Source organism: Ctenocephalides felis, unplaced genomic scaffold, assembly GCF_003426905.1.
Source record: "Ctenocephalides felis isolate EL2017-DRISC unplaced genomic scaffold, ASM342690v1 CF-g0.4_SCAFFOLD_01365, whole genome shotgun sequence".
In the NCBI taxonomy this organism is placed as follows: Eukaryota; Metazoa; Arthropoda; class Insecta; order Siphonaptera; family Pulicidae; genus Ctenocephalides; species Ctenocephalides felis.
Window position 1 is genome coordinate 1 of NW_020537519.1, and position 16,534 is coordinate 16,534.

Genomic DNA, 16,534 nt, shown 5'->3' on the forward strand with positions numbered 1-16,534 from the left:
TGTGGATTTTTAGTGGAAGAAGAGGTATCCATTGTTGGGTTTGTGATAAAGAAGCTCGACTTTTAGATAAAAGGTAAATGTTAATTAATATACTAATTTGTGAGAAAACTACAATGAAAGAGGAAGAAGAAAAAAATCTTAATTTGTATCTTATTTAATAAATATATTTTTAGGTCGAAGTGCAATTGCAGAATATCTCACTCTCATTTCGGATCCGAAGGGTACTGCTAAACGTATGACTGTTGGAGACAAAATGCATCATAGTGTAAAGTAATTAATATTCTGTCACTTTATTAATGATTGACAATTGCTTTATCTTCATTATCATTTGTTACGCAGGCGAGCTTTAAAAATGTAGAACCTGTGTTTAAAGAAATATGTCTAGAAGAACAAGATGTGCTATCAACTCCAGAAGGATTAATAAATTATTGAATTTAATACCTGATGAAGCTGTGAAATTGAATATGCAATTAGAATTAAGTAAAAAAGAAACCTCATTAGATAGAGGAATGTTTTTGTTTCATATGTTGAAAGCTGTAGAATTCAGGTAGTATAATAATAAAAAATTTAATGAACCCATAATATAATTTAATAAATAATACTGTTTTTTTAAATATATCATGACAAAATACTATTTAAATATTTTAGGGTAATCCCCAGTATATAACGTATGAGATATATTGTTGAAGAAGTTCAAGTTTATTTTGTGTATCCTAGACTTGATGCTAATGTTACGAAAGGCATGGGCCATTTATTGAAGGCACCATTTTGTGTTCATCCAAAAACGGGAAAAATTTGCACCCCATTTAATCCCAGGAATGTGATAAATTCGATCCAACTACTGTTCCTACAATTAAGTAAATGAATATATATTCAATTATAATTTATGTAATTCTTCTATATAATTTATTATTATTATATTTAGTCAACTTCTTGATGATATAAATGCATTGATGAGAAGAACTCTAGTGTAGAAAATGACACTGTGTCTCAAAAACCTAGAATAAAAGACTATAAGAAAACGAGTGCATACAAGGTATTGTGGTTTTTGAAGAATTTTTACGGAAACTGGAAACATCTTTGAAGTCAATAAAGCAAGAAGCCAGAGGTAATAAAGCAATTTAATTTGTAAAATACAACAAAATATTTTCACGTATTTTGACAAAGTAAAACCTTAATTATTCTTTTCTGATTTTAGATATAAAAATGGAGTTCTGAATTTTTTCACTCACAGATGCAAACTATAATTTGTATTTAATTTATATTAATTTGTTACACTTTTAATCTGCTATCCCTTACAATAACAATGTAAAAATATTTTGTAGGTTTTATAAACAGGTATAATCTTTTAGATTAAAAATGTGTTTTTGATTGTTATGCACATTAAACTAAATTGCTTTATTTTAAAAAATATTATAAATGCTACTTTCTTATTTGTTATGGTGTTTCTTTATATTCAGCGATGTTGATTAGTATTTATAACTGTTAAATTTAATTAATAAATTTCTTTATTTGGTATGATATACATAGTCTATTTTTAAATTAAATTAACAAGACATATCAAAACTTATCATCTACAGCTACTTGTAAAAATAATTTCTCAAAGTTGAAAATTTCTTCATTAAAATTAGCTCTTATAAAACTTTACACAATCTTCCTAAATAAATAATATTCTATTAATGAATAAAAATTTAAAATTCAATTTCAAACAATTATAATATCTATATTGACAATTTCATAATTTTTATAGAAAAAGGAATATAAATGTAAATCTTAAGATATAGTGATTCATATTCTACTCGATGATGATAATACTTTATGATTTTGAATTCAGATCGCAAATATGTATTACAAACTCTAACTTGCAATTTTTTATATTTTTTAATGATGATTATGATTTTTTTAAAATTCGTTTTAAGTAATGCCAAATGCAAGGCAATGCTTTTTCATTGTTTATCTATGTTCAAACTGTGCGTTTTTTTTATTTTTAATACTTCAATATTTTTGGATAAGATGATTTCTTGTTTTGTTTCATCTTGATAACTTCATTTTCAGATTCTTTCACTCTAAAATTTGCACAATCTATGCATGACTAAATGAAGTTTTAAAAATATCCTAATTTTATGTTTTGTTCAATATTTTGATTATGTTCACGATGTTTACAAAGCAGGACATCCTAAAACAATAAGAATTAATTTAGTTACAAAAATTCTGCAATCAACATATAAGTTATATTAACTTGTGTACATTTAGCATTTGTATGCATATTTAAGTACTTAAGTTATTATATATTAATAAATTTAATATATTGGTGTATTATGATACATTCGAATGATCATGATGTATTTCAGCCAGAGAGGGGAGCAATGAGTTTTGAATGAAATTATTAACTTCCCGTAGGGTAAGTTATAGTAATCGCAAACAAATCGAAAATGATAATGTTTATAAATCTTTACGTTTTAATGGTTTCTGAACATTTTGGCATAGCTTATAAAAAAATGGTTGTATGTGTGGTGTGTGTGTGTGTGTGCTGTGTGCGGATACAAATTTTCGTTGACGATTTCAGAAACAGGGATCAACGATTCGTATTGATAAGGAGACGTGCTAATTAGTTCTTGTCAGAGACAGGTCTAGTCGTTTCGAAGATACGGGGCAAAAAGTGCCAAAAACGGTAACTCAGTTTTTAAGAGAACAGAGCATCCGATTGTGATAATTCAAAAAGATATTATTAATTGATTAAACGGCAAGGCGGGGTCTATCAATTTCGGAGATCTAGTAAAAAAGTAAAGTAAAAGTGCTTTGAAAAAAAAATCAGTTTCCAAAATATCTCAAAATAAAAAAAAACATTTTTTATGAAAGTCATTTTTTAAAAAAAAAATTAATTTTTCAAAAATCTATTTTTTTTTTAAGTTAAAAAAAGTTTAATATTTTTTAAAAAGTTTAATTTTTGGTTAGAAAAGTTCCAGTAATTTCCCTTGAGGCACGATGCCATACACCACTAGTTTTATTTATAGTAATACCACTACATAAAAACATAAAATTTGTAGTTTTATTTTTTTTATATAAAAATGTGGTATGCCTTAGTTCGGACTAACCGCTGCTTATCTCATGTTTGTTTTGTTGTCGAAAGTAATTTAACTGAATTAGTGTTTATAACCTAGACCATAATAGAATATTAATATATTCAAGTCGTAATAATGTCGTAATAAATTGAAAATAATTTAATGTGAATTTCAATAATAATGTATACGCAGTAAGGAAGTGTGTTATGTTCATAAATTTTAAATAAATGTTAGTTGGTTCAGAGACCACAATTGAAATTGAAACTTAACGATGATATAGTGATGACATATTATCTAATTTATGTATCAAAATGAAATTTCTAGAATTTATCGAAAAATGACTCACGACAAATGGTTGCAACGATCCTCATCGCTGTTGTCGCCACAGCCATCGCGACCTGAACATGCTATGGCGGCAGCCCGACATCGCGAAATTTCGGCATCTTAAAGGACATACTTCTAGGGCTGACAAGTGACCTCCAGGAGATGGAGCAAATCTGTACCTGGTAAGTAAATAATTACATATTAATATACAGTAGAATCCGCTTAGTATGACATCGAAGGGACGCCGAAATCTCGTCATACTAACCGGTCGGCATACAAAGCATACTGAAGAAAAACTTTTTAATATGTAAATATGTTACATGTTTCAGTAATTTAAAAGATAAGCCAATACATACATTTTAATTAAAAATAAAAATGACACATATTAAAATTTAATATAAAATAAAATTGACATAGGGTTGGGCGGGGCACAAAGGTTCAATTTGACTTTCAGTAGTGGTATCTGACACTAAAAATCGTGAATACATATATCAACATATATCGGAACTAAAGAAAAACTAGTTGGTATTGGTATTTAGCCTTTAGGCAAGTTACATGAACTTCCCGATATGTGTAAATAATCGACTTAATCAATAATAATCAAATTAATTTATAGAAGTATTCCGAGAAGATTTATTACACATCATTGAAAACGAACGAACACGTTAACTCGGAGTATTTTCTAAAAGCAAATTTTCACAAATCAATAATTTTTATAATTGAACCAGTTTTCGTAGGACGTTAATGGTTTAGTATATGTTCACTAAGACCAAGTAATCTATCGTTATACCAAGTAAACCATCTAATTTTAATTTTACACAACGTCAAAAAATTACTCATTTTCTCAAATTTGATGAATTTTTAAAATTAACTACTTGTCGTAAGGCCGTAATATTTCAGTAAGTTCTATAAGACCATGGTATACATCGCTAAAGAAAATTTCATAAAAATCGGCTTAAATTTTTTTTCAACAGTTAATTACAAGAAAACGGCTCGGTAGTTTTTCACCTAAAACTAATCAATATTATTCCCAACTAATATCTTTCGAACTGTTTTCGATTTTTTAAAATCGATTCGGTAGAATGAGCTTAAATGTGGACGAAAAGTTTAACACTCTATTTCAAATTACAAAGAAACGGCTTGGCAGATCGTCTCACAAAACTGACAAACTATAGTGCTCATTGAGATACATCGAATGGCTTTTAAATTTCTGAAATCGGTTCAGGCGTTTTTGAGCAAACGTCGATGAAAAGTCTGATTTTGATAATGCCAAAAAAAACGATACCAATTTTTGCAAACTTTGACAAATTTTTAAAGCTAAACGACTTGTCGTAGGATCGTAATATTTTAGTATGATCTAGAAGACTATGATATCTACCGTCAAAAAAATTCATAAAAATCGTCGAATTTTTTTTTTTAAAAAACTCTATTACAAGAAAACGGCCCGGCCGATCTTTACCAAAAACTAATCAGCACGATTCCCAACCAATATCTTTCGAACGGTTTTTGAATTTTCATAATCGGTTCAGAATTGCGGGCTAAAACGTACCCGAAAAATTTTTCACTTTTCTGCTATTTATAAAGAAACAGCTTGGACGATCGTTGCACAAAACTAAGAAACGCTAGTGCTCATTGAGATACATCGAATAGCTTTTAAATTTTTGAAATCGGTCGAACCGTTTTTGAGAAAACGTCGATTTACGACAAAAAATCTGTTCACATACACGCACACACACACACATACTTTTTTCAAATTTGGTCTCATTCGTTTCAGAATGGCTTGAAACGCCGAGAAAACATAAAATTTGCGAATCGGATTTTTTGATGAAAACATAAACTTCTTCGGGATGTTAATAAACAAAAGATTATTTATCTTTTTATTGTTTTACCTATATTTATAAGTTCCTCGTCGCCCGTTTCGAGCACCTCTAGATAATTGTGCATGCCCATGCCTGCAAATCTGTGGAGCTTCGTCGCTCCCATCCGAACATCCGATCACAGAATTGCAGAATTCGTACTCGGGGAGACATTGACCATCCCCACAAGCAAAAGTGTGAGCTGGACATCTGTACATTATCATAATTTATATAAGAATCTTTATTATCACTTTATTGGTAAAATATTGATTCATTTACGTTTGTCCTTTGCCGACACGACAGCCTGCTTCATCCTCTCCATGAGGACATTGCGGTGATCCGTCGCAACGAGCAGATAGTGACACACATCGCCCTGATACTTCGCATCGGAATGATGGTACTGGACATTCAGTGATTTGCTCAATGCTGTCATAAGAACCAGGACGAGATAGACCATCACATCCGAACTCATCGCTCCCGTCAGGGCAGTCTTTCCTACCATCGCATACGAAGAAATAACTTATGCACCGTCCCACAGTTCGGCACTGAAAAAAGTAGTAAATGAATGTTTAATTAAGAAAATTGTAAATTTATATATTGCGAAGCAACTGGCTTCCGGATTCATTCTTGCGTCTAAGCAATTCTGCTTATATCAGAATACTTACAATGTTCTAAGAAGAATCCTAGCAATGTTTATAATATGATAGAATCACTCATTATCGAAAGAGTAAGAAACTAGTGGGGCGCATGGCATCGTGCCTTAAGGCAAATTGCTGGAACTTTCTGTACCAAAAATTATTGTTTTTTTTAAAAGATTAACATTTTTGAAAAAAAATTACTCTGAAAAATTAGATTTTTGAGAAACTATAAATTTTTGACAAAAATTTCCTTTTTTTTTTGAAAAAAAAAGACTTTTTGATGAAAAGTGTATTTTGAAATATTCTGGAAATTCTGAACTTTTTTTCAAAGCAATCGTACTGCTTTAACTGCTTAAAGACGAAATATCGGTGCGCGTAAGCGCCGCGCCGCCGTCTAACGGATAAGCATTGGTACGGAACCCATAGGAATGTAAACAAAATTTATACTTATTGTTAAAATTTCTATAAAATATCTGATAATTTGATGTGCATATGTCTAATGATCATTTTTGACCGCCAGATGGCATTTTTTTACTTTTTTTACTAGATCTCCGAAACCGCTAAACCTGCCTTCATGAAATTTTATCAGTTCTTCATCTTGTTAATACAAGTAAAATGTTTTCTGAATTATTCAAATCGGACGCTCCGTTCTCTCAAAAACTGAGTTACCGTTTTTGGCACTTTTTGCCCCATATCTTCCGAACGGCTAGACCTGCCTTTGCCAAAAACTAATCAGCACGTCTCCTTATCAATACGAATCGAATGTTTTTTGAATTATTCAAATCGCTTCATCCGCGTTCCCGAAATCGTCGACGAAAATTTGTATCCGAACACACATACACACACGCACACATACACACACACATACATTCATTTTTTCTAAGGTATGCCAAAATGTTCAGAAAGATATATAAAAATTTTCATGTTCGATTTTTTTGCGATTACTATAAAGTATATATGTTAAATGATATATTAATATCAACATGTGCGGGATTATTACTGGAAAATTACTTAAGATCTTTCTTATGGCTTTTGATATTTAGAAGTGAAATTTTACAAATTCTGAAGATAGTTCCAGTAGATTTCAGAATTCCTTGAGTGATTACCTGGAATGTAGTGGGTGCGCAACCATTGTATTTGGCCCCACAGTTGGGGCTGGTGGCATTTGGTGCCACAATAGCACAATCGCAAATTCCGAGAATGCAACGTGAATTGGGATCTGCGGCTTTGCACTGCACATCAGACAAGCAAGGCGTTCCTATCGTTGCCGGCTTCTTTGTCGATCCTAATAAACAATAAATTAAAAAATAATTGTAATTGAAGATAAATGACATTACGTTTCAAAGAAAATTATTTGAATTTACCGTTACAAGAAGTAATATTAAATTAGTAAAATAAATATATAAAAATATATAAATCTTACAATTCTAAACATGTAACATGGTTTGTCAGATTAAAAAGTGTTATTAAATTCATAATGATAAATTTAATAATTAATTATAATTTAATAATTTAGTTTAATATTAGACAATTAGATTTCTTTGACTAATTGAACTATCAACTAACGATTACCTAACCGGAACATGTTACGGACGCCGGTTTACGGTTTTGAAAAACAAACCGGTTTGTTCCGGTTTTTGATACGTTTCAGATTCGGTTCAAATCCTTACTTATCCGAGCATAATATATATAAAATTTCGTAAAGAATTAGAAAAAAACGGCATTTTTTTCAATAGGGTAGAGCGGGGCTATTCACCGTCCGTTTAGGCATTATATGGCGGAAAGATAGAGGTTTGGAAGAAATAAACATCCCGCGATCGTTAGTGGCCGCTGGACAAATGAGTGAGGCTCACGGGCGTTTTGTTTATTTTGAGACCAAAAAGTAAAAAAGTCATTCATCACGAGTTTTCGTCTGGTTTAGTCAAATGTTATTTATTTTTAATCAGGTAAATGTTATTCTTCCATATAATTATAGTACATTTCATATGCACAGAGATTCTGGGTTGGGGTTAGTTGAGCATAGTTGCTAAACTTGTTCTGTCACTAAGACAATTACCATTAACTTCCAGAAATTAATTATTATTTTTAAGATTTAAGCTAAGTCTATGAGTAATAATACAAAGAAATAATGATTTTAAACAAAAATACTGAATATAATGATAAAATAATACCTAAGATACGATATTGTTTTGTTCTACTTTTTGTTAATTATTCAAAGAAAATTATTATAAGTTTTGTTTTCTCTGTCAATAAAGACTATAAATATAGAACTGGTTATTAAAAACTTATTTTATTTCATCACTAATCGACATGGAACCTATGATTTGATTATACTTTCTAAGTGCTCAACATGCCCCACCTATGGGGTACATTGAGCATACTTGACTTTTTGCATTTAAACAGCTGTAGCTTTTAAATTTTACTTATTACCAAAAAATAGTATTAACACTTGTTAAGCGATAAACAACAAATCCATGAAGTCGTATAGCAATTTATTGAGACTTTTCATTGAGGAGCTACATCCGTTTAAGTAAAACTTTGCTCAACCCAACGTCAGCCAGTTCTCGTTATCAGAAATCATTTTTAGTTCCGGAAAACGTTCCGGACCAAAAAGGAAACACCGGAACGACATTCCGGAGCGTTCTGGATCGGCAACATTACTATTGATTATATCAATATACGTTCTTGGATAATAAGGTTTGAAACACACTTTTGTAAATATTTCATACCGGCAATAAAACAACAACAAATACGATATCGATAATATTTGATTAAATTCTATATTATAAATTACAACGCTAATTGAACATCCCGGTTAGATATCGACAGTATCAAACTGCTACTAGTAATAGCCGTTAGTTAATGTTTATTGGAACAACATACAAAGACAGACCAGTAAATATCACTTGGATTATATATTGTAAAATCAGTTGTGCCGGTTCTAACGATTAGTGCATTGCGATGTACATATATCAGATGAGAATAGATTGTGCGCATAAAATCTAATAAACGCGATAAACTTCTAATCGACTTCACTTCAGCGAATTTTTGAGCTTTGGTTTTTTTATGGCAATAAATCAGAAAGCCAAAAAGTAAAACACCTTCATGTATAACGATAAACTTTACTTTGGTTTTTAAGGGGGTAGTAAAGTGTAGGAATTCCAAAAAATCGATTTTTTTTATTTCATATTTTCAAAGTTTAACTATCTAAGAATATGGGTACGAACAGGTTTTTGAAAATTTGAATTATTTTTGGAGATATATGCATTTTACTGACTCGGTCTCCATACTGGTTTGGCTTCACGCAAAACTTTAAATGCGTTTTTCTCAGAACAGACTTTTTCAGTACTGTTGGCACGATTTCTCGAGTTTAGTCGACCGATTCACTTGAAATGTTCCAATTCCAATTTTTACTATTTTTAAAAAAATCGAGAAACTTAAAAAAACAGTAAAAAAACACCTTTTTTCAAAAAGTCGCCAATTTGTAAAAAAAAAAAATTTTGCTCTTCGCTAGTTCGGGCGATTGCGATATCATTGTAGATTAATAATCTTTTTATTTTTTGCATTTCCGATGACTAGGAGGGCTGTAATCATGTCAAGACTGAGGTGCCAATTTTTTGAGATCACCCACTTCATCAGCTGCCAGTTTTTACAATTTTCAACTATTTAATTTTTTAATTTTTGTTTTGTATTTTAATAATATTAATAAACAAGTGGTAAAAAAATGGATAATAAAAACATTCATTGCTTTCTTTTACGATACTTTAAAAATGACCTAAAATTCATCGTTCTACACTAGAATATCCCCTTAATTTTGTGTGATATTATCTGTAAGCTCCATTATTCGGTTTTCTGAATTTGGGAAAATTGAAATATGTTATTTAACCCTCTCGACTCGGATGCGGCAAAATACAAATATATTTCGGAATTTGCGAGTGGAAAGGGTTAAAGTTGAGTCAACAACCCATTGCGGGCCGAAAGCCAATTCCTAGGTCTAATCTGAAACGAAAAAATCTAAAAAAAAAAACAAAATTTATTCGGTAGTCATGCATTATTATGATATTATCGTTAATCTGAATAGTTTTTTTACAATATATAAAGTGAAGATTGTGGTTATCAAGATTAATGTTTCGTAGACCGCTCAATTAACAGTTAGAGATGAAGCGATTGATTAATTAAAACTCTGGGAATAATAAAGACGTTAAAACTTTGATTTCATTATCCAGCGGTCTACATGATAATCAATTATGCTAATTAAAGTATCTTTCTGTTATACCGAACATTAATTAAGTCAAACAAATGACTATAATAATATTATTAGAATGTATTAATACCTACATCGCAGTCATTAATGTTGAATTCAATAAATTTTATATGTTATGTATTTACAAGTTATGCCGATCATTTGTAACAAACATAAAACTAAATTCGCAGAAATTAATTGATATTTTCTTAAGGATTACTGTTGCGGATTAATTGCTAATTATATTTTAATTGGTGCTTAATCGAAGCAATCATTAACCTCACGCAAACGTTGTAAAACGATGTAATGAGGTATTAAATATGTTTATGCATATTCATGTTATGTATTTATGTGCCACTTCAAAGGAAATTGATTTGATAATATATTACTGAATCGGCTAGATTATTGTAAGATTCAACGGTTAATATAGTCTGCCACGAAAGAAGCAACAATGATTATTTTGAAGAAACTAAAGGATGAATGAAAATAATAGATCACATGGTTGCCTTTTGAAAAATCCAATATTCTGATTAATTTGTATTAAAAATACAGATTTTAATCATTGGAAATTTGTGAATTAATTTTTTGGGCGTAAATAATTGACTCTATAGGCTGAACATCTCCTAACGTCGTATTTTTACCGTCATTCGTATTTGATTACTTAGAATTTATCTAACAGTGTTAATCTATTATTCATTTTGATACAGCAATGCTCGGGAAGGACTGGACAGAACTCTGAATATTTTTGTTAATAACTTCAATACTCTAGTTTATAATTTTATTTTTACCTTTAACTAAAGCGGAAACAGGTAGTCTATTGCCATGGGCTCCAGATTGCAATTTGTTAATATTTCCTCCAAACGTATCACGTTTGAAATTAATTTGCAGTATAGGTGAATTTTGTGACTGAAATAAAACAACACATTATATTTTACATAAAACTATTTTAGTACTCTTCCATCAATTTTATGTATCATACTACCTGAGTTCTCGTTGGGTTTCTCTTTGGCAACTCAGCATCTACCCTTCGAATGCTCGGCGGCTCACTGCCGTGTCTTCTACCAGAATTGGCAATAGAGGAAGTTTTATTTACTTTGGCCACCTCGATGTGGAAGTTGATTACTTCTTCAGGAAGCGCGCAGGAGTCTCCGACTAGTTTTGTACCATGGGCACACTGGCAACGACCAAAAAGACCAGGAATAAGAAAATCACAACGACTAGAAGCGTCCCACATTCTGCAATGTGCGTGTCCGTAGCAAACGCTACCTGGACGAGCAGCTGAAAGAAACATATATGGTTATTTTAAAATTTATATGTACACACAATTGTACACAATGGTGCAATTTTACAGAGTTTGGAATGGGCTTGGTTTCGTGAAGAAACACAAGATACGTTCTTGTAACATTTGAAATTTGATTCTGAATTTTACATTCATGAATCAAAGTTATACCAACCCGTTAAAAAATTAAACGGATTAAAATATAAATAAATTTCAATATTTTTTTTGTTGTTAGTTGATCGAGTAAGGGATTTTGCGCAACGACTTCTTGCGACGTCTCTGCAGACTTCGCTCTATATATATTTATATTTACATTGATTATAAAACTCCTCACTATACTAATATTATATAATATAATTAATTTTAAGTGCATTATTAACTTCCCATAGGGTAAGTTATTGTAATGGGCCGAAAATCGAAATTGAAAATTTTTACATTTCTCGACGTTTTGAAGGTTTCTGAACATTTTGGCACACCTCAGAAAAAATGGATGTGTGTGTCTATGTATGTATGGATACACATTTCCAGTCACGTTTTCGGGCGCACGGATCAACCGATTTGAATGGTTCAAAAACATTCGATTCCTATTGATAGGGAGATGAGCTGATTAGTTTTTGGCAAAGGCAGGTCCAGCAGTTACGGAGACACATACATCCCACTAGTTTTTTTTTTGAGATGATATTGAAATGTTATAACAAAAACTATGATTTATCTTAACTCCGTATTTAGATTTTGTGAAGATGAACAGCTGTTTGATGCGAGCAACGTGCGATCTGCTTTTTAGAGCTTACAGTTATTCTTAAGTCGTGAAAAAATCTCAAAATGGTATATAGACCACTTTTGTAACTCAGGCCATGTACAAAACGGTTAATAAAAAGATACATTTCAATTCTGTCAAACTGTCGACGCAATTAACAGAATAAATATACATATATTAAACGCCCACGTATCCCACACTTGAACTTGAGGATAAAGACGTTTTCGGACTCGTATCAGATCGCATAGGAATTTAGTAAAGTATAGATTAATATATTTTAATCTTCTTTGAATAATCAAATACATTTACATTTAAACGCCACATGTATGTTTCACAAATTTATATATGGGTCAGAGGAAAGACATTGGACATACATTATAAAGTAATAGAGTCATAGACTCTTTGATTATTCTCAAATCAATGAGTTAAAATACTCGACTATAAATTGATCCTCATAACTAAAAAATCGTTGTGGGATTTTTGAGTTCGACTTGCACATTTTTTTAATATAAATTTATTCAATTCTAATTTACCTATCTTGTATTATTTCTTCCAATGTTTGTGTATAACTCCTTTTCCTCATTTTCTTACTGATTTCTTATTGGATCAGAAATCGTATTCGCGTAGAAGAAACCATGCATATACTGCGAATAAACAATTTACCTATATTGCGTGCCTCTTCAAGATGATGACAAAAAAGCGCAATATAAAACCGTAAATTTCAATGTTCCGTTATAATTTAGTCAGATTTCCTAAATTGGCAATTCCTGTCACATAACATCCGTCGAATTGATATGACAGATCGTGCGTGCTTTATTGTTAGAAGTGTTATTTTTTGTTGATTTGATTAATAACATCTTATAAAAAAATCATTATCATTAGTAGTAGTTCCAGGTTAATCAATTTGCAAAATTATACGTGAGATAATTTTTGACTACAATTATATGATTTTGTTCTGTAAATGATGTACGATTAAATTTACTGTATCATTGAGATTTTAATTATAAGTAGTAGATTTAAAAGTAGTTATACGTTGAGCTTTGACACTTTTGTGCTTGAAAATTGATTTATCTTCAGATAAATCAGAAGCAATATTTTTTGTTACCAGATTTGATTCATATTAAATAGGGAATATGCAGTTATAACATACATTGATTATCTATCAATATTAGATATTATTTGATTTTCACTTTCCACTCATACAAGGGATTGAATGTGGAAACTAGAACTATATCTATTTGCAGGGTTCAAAAACTAATAATTATTTATTTAATTAATAAAAACATGTAACTACATTATCATTTTATTTTATTATCTTAGTAAATTATTAGCGTCAATGTACTAAAAAATCAAAATTGTATTTTCATTTTAAACTAAATTAATATAACTTAGGATAAGAATTTTGAATATATAAGAATATCCGCTTTTCCTCTGAAAACATTTTTGACTAGCAGAATTACAGCAATGGATTAATACAGGGATTATTATTTGTAAAAATATTCAAATAAATTATAAAGATTTATTTCTTGCATCTCTGCTATAAGCACATTACAAATATTCGTATATGAATTTACATATAAAATGATTTCTATTTTAATAATTATTTGGGATTTCCATGTTTTTGTATAGCATTTTGAACTTAAGGGGCACAGCTAGTGTGAAATTTTCAAAAAATCGAATTTCAATTTTTCCATATTTCGATAGGTTATACTATATACTATAATTATCATTTTATATAGTATATAGTATAACTATCATTTTATCAGCGTTTTCCGAATTTGCTGCAGCGATTAATAAAAAAACAAATGATCCTATCAATATCAATTTTTTTTTACATGTTCTACGAGGTGTGTTCAAAAAGTATCCGGAATTACTAATAATTAAATTTCGCGGGTCTGGAGTGTCTGATTGTCAAATTTTTTTTTTATTGTGTTGGTATACATGCCCCTAAAGTATGATGAAATTTTCAGCTATATTCACCGTTTACTTTGTCTGTGGTAGTCGCTAAGGTTCGACGTGTTTTTCTGAGCTCGGCGATTTTTACAATGGAAGAATTGAAAAGTCAAAGAATTTGTATTAAATTTTGCGTAAAAAATGAAATAAAGTGTTGCAAAGTGCAAAAATTCACCAGATATGGCTCCGTGTGACTTTTTCCTATTCCCAAAGTTGAAGAGACCCATGAAAGGACGGCGGTTTTCCTCGATTGAAGAAAATCGCTGAGAGTGCTCAAGGACATATCAAAAAGTGAATATCAAGGGTGCTTCGAAAATTGGAAAAAACGCTGGCATAAGTGTATTATATCTGGGGGGACTACTTTGAAGGGGACCACATTAATGTAGACGAATAAATAAATATTTTTTTGAAAAAACGAAAATTCCGGGTACTTTTTGAACAGGACCTCGTATATATAGTTCTCCGTAAAATGAACTATCGATTTTTTGATCGGATCGAATCGAATTTTGGCAGTCCAAAAACGACCAAAATTTTGGGGAAAATTCGACTTTTTTGTAAAAAAACGCCGTCATTTTCTCAATTTTTGATTTTTTTTATCGTAGTTCATTTTACAGACAATATTATCTAGTTTAACGAGATTTTTTTTTAAATTTCATCCACGTAGAAGGCCGGAATCACTGCAGCAGTGAAGGCCCTTTTTTTGTCGCGCCGTTGGAGATCGACGATAACTTAAAAAATATTTAATTGTTTTCTTCAAAAATTTTCATATGTATTCTTAAAACATGTATAAATATATTCCTAAAATTTTGAAATGATTGATAAAGTAGTTTTTTTTAATATAAATTCCCAAAAATCACCAGTTTTTTAGGCGGTTACACTAGTTGTGTCCCTTAATAAGATTATCTGTTCTAGTTAAAACTTGGATAATGGTATTATCAGTTAATTCTTTTTCTATCATAGTATTGTGGATATTATGCACAATTCAAAACAATGATTATAATTGTATCCTGACGTGCTGTTAGACAGAAAAATTTCTGCTTCATAGGAAGGAAGAAGCAAGTTATGAACTACACGTCCTGTATTTCATTCATATCTACATAAACGATATCCAAAAACGATGTATATTTTTAAAATTGCCTGCTATTACATATTCTGTTCGCCTATCACCCGGTAAGATCATTTAGTATGACAGAACACGCGCGTCCGAGATCTCTGGATTCTTGAGCTCTCGAGTAATCTATCTCGTAGTACGAGACCAGTTTGCGCTAATGGGCTTGCATAACTATCGGTGTCGAGGGGTCGACCCTGGCGGTGATCAAGCTGTAAGGCACTCACTTTGAATTATTAATACTGATGCTGGAAGACGAGCAGGTGTATGCTAAATAAACACATAACAACAAAGAGAAATAGAAATGATTTCAAGATATCAAAGATATCAATCACTGTAATGGAATTTGGAAGACCCAACATACTTGGAAGTGTTCTTAAATCAGCTTGTTGAATTATTGTTGCTATTGAGTTATCAGATAAGATAACATCCTAGTCAATATAATGAGATAACATAATAATAAGAGTAACTATAAATGCGGCACGAGATGCTCATGTTGTGCCTTTTATTATCTCAGTTTATTTTGGGTTTAATAAAGGATGTATATAAAATTATAGGACTTTTACAAATACCTTTTACAAATATCCCGGTACCAATATCCCGGTGAAATTATGAAAGAAATACTAGGATTAGCAAAAACAAACCGGTTAAGATGAGGTAAAATTAAAAGAAATAGTTAAAAAATAGCCAATAATGATTTAAAACAACTGAGCAAGAAATTAGCAAAAGTACAGATAAATTAGTAGTAATTTTGCAAATAAGAAAAACCTTTTATTGATGTTTTCAGATGCCTAGTAAACCTTAGTTCTGTGTTCAACCCCAACCTCGGCCTAGCTTGCTTTCAAGCAGTATTCCTCAAATTTCCGCGTATGCATCTTAAATATAATTCTCAAGTGGAAATCCTCAATGCCTTTTGTAGGCATTGCTGCATCAGAATCAAGTTAATAGTGATAGCACAGGTATATGTATCTGATATATATATATAGTGCGTATCTATACAAAGAAGAATGGTTAACCGCTGGGCAGCCGTTTTGGAAATCTGAACTAGTAAATCAGAAATCGCAGTTTAGAGAGCTTATAGTTCTGATCGCTGTACAAAAAATCAATATGGCTGAATTTATGGGCGAATTTGTTGTTAAATCCTTGTGACGTCACCAGTCACTGGAGGCAGTGTGAGCATTTGGCATGCCAACACTGAGTGCTGGCAGTTTCCTTATAGGGAAGCAAGATTGGATATTATAGATAGTATATCCATATATTGTAACGACAATTGGCATTGTCGTCAAAGGGTTGCACAACCCTCAGTGCTAAAAG

General features: G+C 31.0%; 1 pseudogene; it reads right to left on the reverse strand.

Annotated features, from left to right (window-relative positions):
* Positions 1-3,408: 3,408 nt before the first annotated feature.
* Positions 3,409-15,651, reverse strand: LOC113369463 (annotated as a pseudogene).
* Positions 15,652-16,534: the final 883 nt, after the last annotated feature.